Genomic DNA, 11,222 nt, shown 5'->3' on the forward strand with positions numbered 1-11,222 from the left:
GCGGTGGAGGGAGAAATAAAAGAAGAAAAAGAAGTGTGGAAGTCAAAATTATAAATCTTGGGATATAATCTAACTAAAATTCCTTATAATCTCATCTTATAATATAACTAAAATTCCTTATAATCTTATAGGGAATATGTGGGTCCCATCAGTGTAGAGGTAAGAAATAGAAAAGGAAGAAGAAAGATAAGGGTATAAGACAAAAATGCAAGTCTTGAAATTTTTAATATTAAGTTCCTTATGATATCAGCCTTGGATTTTCCCGATCCCAATCTGTAAAAATAGAGATTAAAGAGCTAACAATGAAATAAGAAGTAACAAACGCAAAATTATAGAAGCTTTCTATTGAATATGGAGACAGACTATAGTCCTTTCACAAAAAACATGGATAAGGCTCATATCTGGATCCATTAAATATATAGTCACTGGTTATCTGAACTATATCTACAACGGAACTTTGATTTTTTTTTTTTTTTTTCGTCAGTGGCGTAAACAAATAATGTCAATATAATAATTAATTATTGTATCACATGTTAAACAATATATAATAATTTCCTGGTAACATATATAAAACACTCCATACATATCAGACTACTAATACGGAGCCATACAAATTTTTTTTTTTTTTTCACTTTATTTTTCAGTACATTCTAAAACACACAAGAAGGTCCTGATTTCAATCCAACCAACTGTATGTGTGTCCATTAAATGGGGACTTTTTTATTATATTCTAGTACCAAACTTCACAATTTGTAATAGTTTAGTCCGGACTGCCGTCAAGACCCTTCAAATAGTTTTGCGCGAGGTAATTTCTAAGAGTGGTTTCCTTGTATGCCGGTGGATTTTCTTCCGAGAGTAACACTTTGATTGGTCCATATCCTATTTTATTTTTCAAATTTGACACAAAAATACTGGCACAAGGCATTCTTGGACATACATTCTTCGATAATGTCCTATATGTACCACGCTATTGAACTTATTGTTGGTGATTATTAGCTGGACCCAAGGAGAGAGAATATATATATATATATATGTGGACAATCCGGTATAGTATTTTTTCCAAACAAAGTTATAATCTTGATTTGGTCAATTTGTAGGTATCTCTGGCCTTCGGATATAAATATTTGTCCCGCTTCCAAATGTTATGCTACAAAAAAAAAAAATAATAATAATAAAAAAACCAGTAACAATAAAGTACGTAGGAATTAAGGTTTTTTGGTAATATGTAGTAATTAAATTTTAATTTAATATAAACTTTACCTGCAACATATCTCCAAAAATAGGGGTAACATTGACCCATTGACTTTGGTGTCGGATTTGATGCCCACCGATTGGTCGTACAGAAGCACAGTGAACAAGGAACTACCCAATGTTAATTCGGGTTCGGGGCAAGCTGGTTAGAAATGACCCACAAGAAAATGTAGCCCTGCACAGTCCATTTTTCTCAGCTGATTTGGGTTTAGCCCATGAGCTTCCGACAACTACTCGAATATTGCAAGCCCTAATTTCATTGTTTTGTTGGACTACTCAATTATTATATCTCTGAAAATTTATCACCCAAAAATTAAAAAAGGTCAAAAAGAAGAAGGGGAAGTTACTTATTATTATTATTTTTCAAAAGGCAACAAGTAGTGAAAAAATGAAATATAAAAGTTTGTATCCTTCGTCAACTAAAATTTTGTCATGTTAGAAATTAATTAAAATAATCTTGAGTCAAAAGTTTCAAGAATGTGTCTCTCGGTTTTTTGTGTTTTATTTAAATAGCTATTGAGAAGAGTAAAAAGAATGTAATCAGATAGTCTTAGAACTCTTCATGAACATATATATTTAGAGTCCTTGTTTAAGATGTAATGCAATGAAAAAATAAAAAATAAAATAGTGTTAGACGACGCATTATGTTAAGATCAATAAGATTGTGCGTCAAGAATTGAACCCAGAACCTCCTACATTCTTAAAAAATCATCACACCACCAGGTCAAATGACTTATATGTACTGATGCAACCCAGAGCCATAACAAGAATTGAACCCAAGACCTCCTACACTCTCAAGAGATTACCACACCACCAAGCCAAATGACATATATGTACTAATACAGTAAAAACTAGTTAATATAGTGTTAGGCGACGCATTATGTTAAGAATGCATCGCCAAATAGATGAACAGCCGACGCATTCTTCAACAAATGCGTCACCTATTCTTTTTTTTTTTTTTTCAATTTTTTTGTTCAAACATTTTTAAAAAATAACCCATAAAAATATTAGAGCAATATAATTGAGGTTGTTTTTTGTTTATTTATTTATTTATTTTTTATATGTGTAACAGGCGACGCACCAGTAAGATTGTGCGTCGCCTGTTCTCTCTTCACATTTTTTTTTTTAGATCCTTTAATCAATCGAATTTTATTTTAATAATAACAATTAATAAAAATATTAGTGCACCAAAACTGAGAGTTTTTTTTTTTTAATATATATATAGTTAACAGGCGACGCATCAATTTTTAATATATATATAGTTAACAGGTGACGCACCAATAAAATTGTGCGTCGCCTGTTCTCTCTTCACTTTTTTTTTTTTTGATTTTTTAATAAAATCAAAATATGACCATAACAAGAATTCAACTCAGAACCTCCTAGACTCTCAAGAAATTACCACACCACCAGGTCAAATGACTTGTATGTACTAATGCAACAAAAACTGGTTAATAGAGTGTTAGGCGACGAATTATTTAAAGAATGTGTCGCCAAATAGATGAACAGGCGACGCATTCCTCAAAAAATGCATCGCCTCTTTTTTTTTTTTTTTTTTTTTCAATTTTTCGTTTAAACATTTAAAAATAAATAAAATCAAAATAGAGCCATAACAAGAATTGAACCCAGAATCTTCTACACTCTCAAGAAATAACCACACCACCAGGCCAAATGATATATATGTACTGATACAGCAAAAACTAGTTAATATAGTGTAAGGCAATGCATTATGTTAAGAATGCATCGCCAAATAGATGAACAGCCAACGCATTCTTCAACAAATGCATCGCCTATTCTTTTTTTTATTTTTTCAATTTTTTTGTTCAAACAATTAAAAAAAAAATAAAATCAAAATAGGGCCATAAAAAGAATTGAACCCAAGACGTCCTACACTCTCAAGAAATCACCACACCACTAGGCCAAATAACTTATATGTAGTGATACAGCAAAAACTGATTAATATACTGTTAGACGACGCATTATGTTAAGAATGCGTCGCCAAATAGATGAACAGGCGATGCAATATTCAACAAATGCGTCGCTTGTTCTTTTTCTTTTTTCAATTTTTTTGTTTAAACATTTAAAAAAAAAAATCAAAATAGGACCATAACAAGAATTGAACCCAAGACCTCCTATACTCTTAAGAAATCACCACACCACCAGGCCAAATGACTTGTATGTATTAATACAATAAAAACTGGTCAATATAGTGTTAGGCGATGCATTGCATTCTTCAACAAATGCATCACATGTTCTTTTTTTCTTCATTATTTTTGTTTAAACATTTAAAAATAAATAAAATCAAAATAGAGCCATAACAAGAATTGAACCCAAGACCTCTTACACTCTTAAGAAATCACCACACCATCAAGCCAAATAACTTGTGCATACTAATACAACAAAAACTGGTTAATATAGTGTTAGGCGATGCATTATTTAAACCCAGGATCTCCTACACTCTCAAGAAATCACCACACCACAAAGTCAAATAACTTATATGTGCTAATACAGCAAAAACTGGTTAATATAGTGTTAGGTGACACATTATTTAAACAATGCGTCGCCAAATAGATGAACAGGTGATGCATTCTTCAACAAATGTGTCGCCTATTCTTTTTTTTTTCCTTTTTTTTAAACATTTAAAAATAAATAAAATCAAAATAGGGCCATAACAAGAATTGAAATAAAATCAAAATAGGACCATAACAAGAATTGAACCCAGAACCTCCTACATTTTCAAGAAATCACCACACTACCAGACCAAATGACATACATGTATTGATACAGCAAAAACTAGTTAATATAGTGTTAGGCGACGCATTATGTTAAGAATGTGTCGCCAAATAGATGAACAGGCGATGCATTCTTCAATAAATGCGTTGCCTATTCTTTTTTTTTTTTTCAATTTTTTTGTTTAAACATTTAAAAATAAATAAAATCAAAACAGGGCCATAACAAGAATTGAACCCAAGACCTCCTACACTCTCAAGAAATCACCATACCACCAGGACTTATATGTACTGATACAGCAAAAACTGGTTAATATAGTGTTACGCGACGCATTATTTAAACAATGCATCGCCTATTCTTTTTTTTTTCTTTTTTTTTTAAACATTTAAAAATAAATAAAATCAAAATAGGGCCATAACAAAAATTGAACCCAGGACCTCCTACACTCTCAGAAAATCACCACACTACCAGGCCAAATGACATATATGTACTGATACAGCAAAAACTAGTTAATATAGTGTTAAGCGACGTATTAGGCGACGCATTCTTCAACAAATGTGTAGCCTATTCTTTTTTTTTTTTTTTCAATTTTTTTGTTTAAACATTTAAAAAAAAATAAAATCAAAATAGGGCTATGACAAGAATTGAACCCAAAACTATCTACACTCTTAAGAAATCACCACACCACCAGGCCAAATGACTTATATGTACTGATACAGCAAAAACTGGTTAATATAGTGTTAGGCGACGCATTATGTTAAGAATGCATCGCCAAGTAGATGAACAGGCAATGCATTCTCAACAAATGCGTCTCCTGTTCTTTTTTTTTTTTTCAATTTTTTGTTTAAATATTCTAAAAGAAAAATCAAAATAGGACCATAACAAGAATTGAACCCAGGACCTCCTATACTATCAAAAAATCACCACACCACCAGGCCAAATGAGTTATATGTACTAATACAACAAAACTAGCTAATATAGTGTTAGGCGACGCATTATTTTAACAATGAGTCGCTAAATAGATGAACAGGCGACGCATTTTGCAACAAATGTGTTGCTTTTTTTTTTTTTCCAATTTTTTTGTTTAAACATTTTAAAAAAAAATCAAAATAGGGTCGTAACATCAACTGAACCTAGGACCTCCTATACTCTCAAAAACTCACCACACCACCAGGCCAAATCACTTGGATGTAATAATACAACAAGAACTAGCTAGTCGCTAAATAGACTAAAAGACGACGCATTTGTAAACAACTGCGTTGCGATTTCACCCAACCAATTTTTAATTTTTTTTTCAATTTGAAAGTTATTTTTAGTAATTTTTTAGTTTTGCAAATATGCTTTTTTTTTTTTTTAATTTGTAGATGACCAATCAACAAAACTAATTAAAGATTAAAAAAAGAAAATGGAACAGGCGACGTGTTTTAATGGAATTGCGTCGCCTGTTCCTTCAATTATTTTTTATTTTATTTTTTAAAAAAAGCAATTTAATAGACTTTCGATTTTTAAAAGCAAGTAAACTATCAATGACCACAAACACATGAAAGTTAAGCTCATTTAACATACTTATCTAGATAAATTGGTCAATAAATGCTTGTTCAATTAGAATTCTATATTCGGTACCCTATCTCAAATTAGATTTTGAGATATTTTGCACCTCGTCTATTCACATATATGTATAACTGAGAAGAGTATTGACAAAACTATTTTCTATTTTTAGATCAATGGAATTTATGTTCATTGGATTGCTACATGAATATATTTGTAGATTAACAATTAAAAAATTATTTAAAGATTATAAAGAAAATATAAAAAAATGAAACAGGCGATGCTTTTCGACCATAATACGTCGCTTGATCCCAAAATTCAAGAACAGACGACCCTTCTTGAAGAGAATACGTCACATGTTCTCTCAATTAAAAAAAACAAAAATTTTGAAATACATGCAAATTTTATAAAGGATAAAGGTGTACTTGAAAAACAGAAAAATAAACAGCAATCTTTCATATTTTGCTTCGCATTTTTAAGAAATATTTTCAGTTTTTATTTGTAGTTGAAAAATAAAAAATTAATTAAAGAAAAAAAATGCAATTGGGAGAAAAGGCGCGTTCTCTCCATTCTTTGAAAATTTTTGGAGCGTTTTAAAATTTTTACGCGCTCCTTTGAATCCATTTTTTCTTTTTTAAAACTACATCAAGTACACTACCTAATCGATATTAGATTTGAAAGCAATCGAAGAGAGACTTGAAGAGTGAGATGTTTCAGGTTTCATTTTTCATTTGTCTACGTTGTCGTCGGCCGAGAAGTTGGATTTCTCTGTGTCGCCCTCGTGATTTTTTGGTTTTCTTCTTTCTTTGTCTCCATCGTTTAGGTGAGTTTCTTTTTTCTTGACATGAGGTGGGTGTCTTTTTTTTTTTTTTTTTTTTTCATTTTAACTGCAGTTTAGGTTCATTGGGTTTTATTAATCTTGCTTTTGTAGAAATTATGTTTGTGATATTGCTTGACATTATTTGGCTAAGTTCAACAAGTATTTTATGTTGAAGATCAACTTGATTCAAGATGGTCTATTGTTTTAACTTCACCACAACATCGTACTTTTGTTGAAGAAGATGTTTTTGGAGATACAAAGATGGCTCACAATCCATTTGTCATATAGTTGCCAAGTATCGATGAAAATGATAATGAGGATGAATGTGAGAGTGACTATGTTTGTAATGACTGTGAGGGGAGAAATGTGCCTCGTCAAATCTTAAGAACAATGTTAATATTCTTTAAATTTTCATTTACGAAATTACAAATTTAATAATTATTATATTTTATTTATTTTGCATAAGTTCTAATAACTTTTTTAATGTTTCCATATGCAGTGTGAGGATGTAATATTGTCAACAAGAGGATGTCAACTTCCTCAATGAATATACATTCATGGAAGTTTAATTAGTATTAAATTTGTTATGAAAAATACAATAGCTTACAAATTATGTAAAAATATGTCAATGAGATGATATTTAATTTATTTGATAATTAATTTGTTATGACAAAATATTTATTTAAAATTTTTGTATTCTATTCATTTTGGATGAAGCTAGTTTTCATTTTTTTGTATTTTAATTATTTTTATATTTTTACTATTTTTATCACTTTTCACAAAATTTAAAAAAATTAAAAAAAAAAGAAGGGGCGACGCATTAACAAATAATGCGTTGCTAAAAGTGTCGATGCGTCGTTAAATAGGCGACTCTATTAATGCATTGCTAAATAGGCTATTCTACTAATGCATCGCTAAATAGTCAACTCTATTAATGTATCGCTAAATAGGCGACTCTATTAATATGTCGCTAAATAGTCACTTTATTAATGCGTCTCTAAATAGGCATGTAACACCCCGTCTCGAACCATATCGAAATTTTTGCACGTTGACGGAGGTTGACCGTTGACTTTGACTTTGATCATTGACCGAAAAGGGGTCAAAAGTTGACTTTTTGTTCCGGTTGTAATTCTAGGTTGACTAAGGTACCGTTACAAAGTACACATTGGCACGAGTTCATAAACTAGTAGCACATTGAAAATGGAGCTACGGTTTGAAAGTTATGAGCAAAACAAGTTGAGGTTCAAACTGTCCAAGGGGTGCCGGAGTTGACTTTTTATTCATGCAAAGTTGAGCTTTGGATCATGCATAGTTGTAAAGTGTTCGCCGATACGAGTCCGTAGACTAGCGGCACGTCCGATTTGGACATGTGGTTTGGAAGTTATGGACCTATAGAGTTTTTCAAATATTGTATTATTTTAATATTATTTTTTAAACGTGTAATGATGTGCCACGTGTGACTTAATAAACGTGACCATGTGTCACCATGGTGAGATGCCACATGTCAACCATGTTTAATATCAAATTATTATTTTATTGTTATTTTATATAATAATATTATTTGTTAATATTATTTAATTAATTTATTTTATTTTCCTTTTTCTTTTTATTTTTCTTTTTTTTTTCCCACGTGGAAAAAAAAGGGCATGGGCCCTTCTTCTTCTTCTTTTTCTTCTTCTTCCTCCTTCTTCTTCTTTTCTTCCTCCTTTCCTTTTCTTTCTCCCTCTCGGCCTCACCGTATTTTTAAATTCCGGCCACCCATATGCTACACGCGGCGGCCATAGACGTAGCCCAGCTGCCGGTGAGCTCACCAGCCAAATTTGGCAACCGGTCGGCCGGCGACGCGCCCAGATCGGGCCGGCGAAGTCGCGGCGGCGGGTTGAAATTTGTCCGGCTATTCTCGTCGTTTCCGGCCAGTCCAGTCCAAATTGCCACCCCTCTCCTCCTATTTTGGGTCCTCTGAGTCCAAATATGGCCTCTAATCTCCAAAATTCGAAGCGGTTTGCGAGATACGAGGAATTGAATCCCGGCCGAAGCTTTTCGGCCAAATTCCGGCCACCTCCGGCGGAATTGGGGTCGATGGAGACCGGTAATGCAATCCTCGTTCCACAAGCTTCGATTCGGTATATTATTCGACCATTTTGGTTAATGTTTGTGTTTAACCCCCCGGGTACCGGGTATTATTTACCCGAACAAAATATTAATTTATTTGACTGTGTGTGAATTTTTTTTCTAGGAGCACGGGTGAGTCATGGAATTGATCCCATGGTGGATCTTGGATTAATTGCGTCCAGGTGAGTGACCCACCTTCAAAAATATTTTGAGCAATTAATTATGTTTAATTGGTATTTAAATTATGCTCATGTGGTACAATTTAGTTATGATTTTATTGTGATTTAATTTATTTTTTATGCATGAGCAAAGTATATTTCGTTAATAGTCGTACGTGGTTTTAAGTATTATTTTGGACATAATTGGTTTAAATATTTTATGAAAATATTTGTTAAATTGGTGGTTTAATTTTATAATTATGCCAACGGTATTTTATCTGTTGAACCTCGTATTACGAGAAAATTATGGTTTATTTGTTATCGATGTTTTCGTACCAGTTTGTTAAATAAAAGTATGTGGGATGGTAAGTATGAAAATTTAATATATTTCCCACGGTAATTTTGAAAAACGGTACGGTTGGTTTAATAATTATTTTAGACGCATTCATACAGTATTGGTGTTTTGGTGTATGTACACGTGGTTTAGCGCCCAAGTATTATGTGGTTTAGCGCACAAGTATTATGTCTCCTGTGGTTGCCATTGGACCGTGAGCAGGCAAGTTTATTATTGGCCACAGCCGCCCCCTTCCTTGGCCGGGATGACGGTTTCAGCAGCGGTACCGTAGGGACGCCGAAGTGCCGTTTGCAAGTTTCTCTCTTTAATCTCCCCGCCAGTCGGTGCTCGGGACGCTGGGTATCGGAAGGCATTACTGGTATATGGTGTGGTACGTCAAGTGTAATTTTCAGATAAAGTTTCAAACCCCAAACGTGTTCAAAAATTATTTATTATAATTTATTACATTTTAATTATATATTGGGGTATTTATTTATTTATTGTTTATCAAATGTTTGATCCCTTGGTTTTCGGAAAGTACGAATATCGGGTTTTGTGAAATCGTTTTAAAAAGGGAACATTTCCAACGGAGTGATTGGTGAGAGTTTTGAGGGAAAATTATTATTTCCAACTGTTATTATTTATTTATTAATTGTTGGTATTAATTCAATTCCCTTATTTGTTATATTATTATTATTATTATCATTAAATGTGTTCAGTAGTTAGGGTCACTCATTGAGATGATTAGCATCTCACGTTTTTAAGTTCCGTTCCCTTAGGTGCAAGGGGTGGTAGACGTTCTTCCGGAGCTAACCAATTCTCCGCTGCTATCGTGTTTCGAGAAGTACCTTTGTACTCATTCATTTCAATTGTATTATTTCTTTCATCTTTGTTGTATTTCTGTTGATTAGCACTTCATAAAGCTCTGTATACTATTTGGACACTTATGTTTTATTTATGCACTGGGCTGCTGTTATTGTTGTGAAGTGCTGTAAATTGTGAAAACAACTTGTAGTTTTGCGGGAGGAATAAGGGGGTGAATATAGAAGTGTGTTTTCAGTGCAGGTAATTTTTGGTAAGTCCTACCCTTAGGGGAGGTGCTGCAGGATTTTCCGTTGGAAGGTTCGGTGGTATTTTCCTGGGATCAGGGCTTGTCTAGGGTTCAGGGGAGGAATTCTGGACGGGTCTTGACAAGGCGACTCTATTAATGTGTCGCTAAAAGTCAATATGTGTCACTAAAAACTCAAAGATAGGCGACTCTCGTATTGCGTCGCTTGTTGTCTTATAGATTTAGCGACAGGACATTAGGCGACACCGTGCGATACGTCGTTATTTATTTTGTGCGACGCATTTATTGCGTCATTTATCAATGTGATTCTAGTAGTGTTTAAAAATCCTGCAAAATATATCGAAGAAGCTTCTGTTTGTGGGAATGTCAGGAAGTTCCACTACCTCCATGTTCAGCTATTCACAAAGAGCAACCCCCGTATTTGATGGAGAATACCATGAATATTGGAGCTCTCAAATGCAGAATGATTTCTTATTTGAAGATTTACGGGATATAATTGAAGAAGATTATGAAGAGTCACCAACATAGGGGAGTTCAACTTGGACACAAAAATTATACGAAGAGAATCGGATGAAAAATGCTTCTGACCTGAAATTCATTCAACAAGGGGTAAGCAAATCCATCTACCCTAGAATTTTTGGAATTTAAAAAAGGCTAAGGATGCATGGGAAATATTACAAAAGGAATTTCAAGGCAATGAAAAAGTTATTTGTATTAAGTTACAAAATCTATTGAGAGATTTTGATAATTTGTCAATGAAAGACAATGAAAATATCAAAGAATTTTCTTCCAAGGTGGTTGAACTTGTAAACCAAATTAAAAGTTTTGGAGATAAACTTGAGGACAGAAAAGTTGTAGAAAAAATTCTTAGAAGTCTTCCTGCAAAGTTTGAGCATGTGGTTGCAGCAATTGAGGAATCAAAAGATTTGTCTAAACTAACTTTGCATGAGTTGATGTGATCCCTTGAAGCACATGAAAAGAGATTTAGTAGGTTCAAGAAGCAGCCTATAGAACAAGCCTTTCAATCAAAGCTTAACATTCCAAAAAGAAAGAATTATACAAAAAATAAAAGACAGCAGCCCCACAATCAATCTCAGAGATATCTAGCAAGAAGGGGAGCTTCAAATTCTAACCACCGTCGCAGAAAAGGGAGAGGCAGAAGCAATCATAGGCAGCGAGTTAATTCCAGAACTGATGCTCGTT

Source organism: Ziziphus jujuba, chromosome 3 (genome assembly GCF_031755915.1).
Source record: "Ziziphus jujuba cultivar Dongzao chromosome 3, ASM3175591v1".
Taxonomy (NCBI): Eukaryota; Viridiplantae; Streptophyta; class Magnoliopsida; order Rosales; family Rhamnaceae; genus Ziziphus; species Ziziphus jujuba.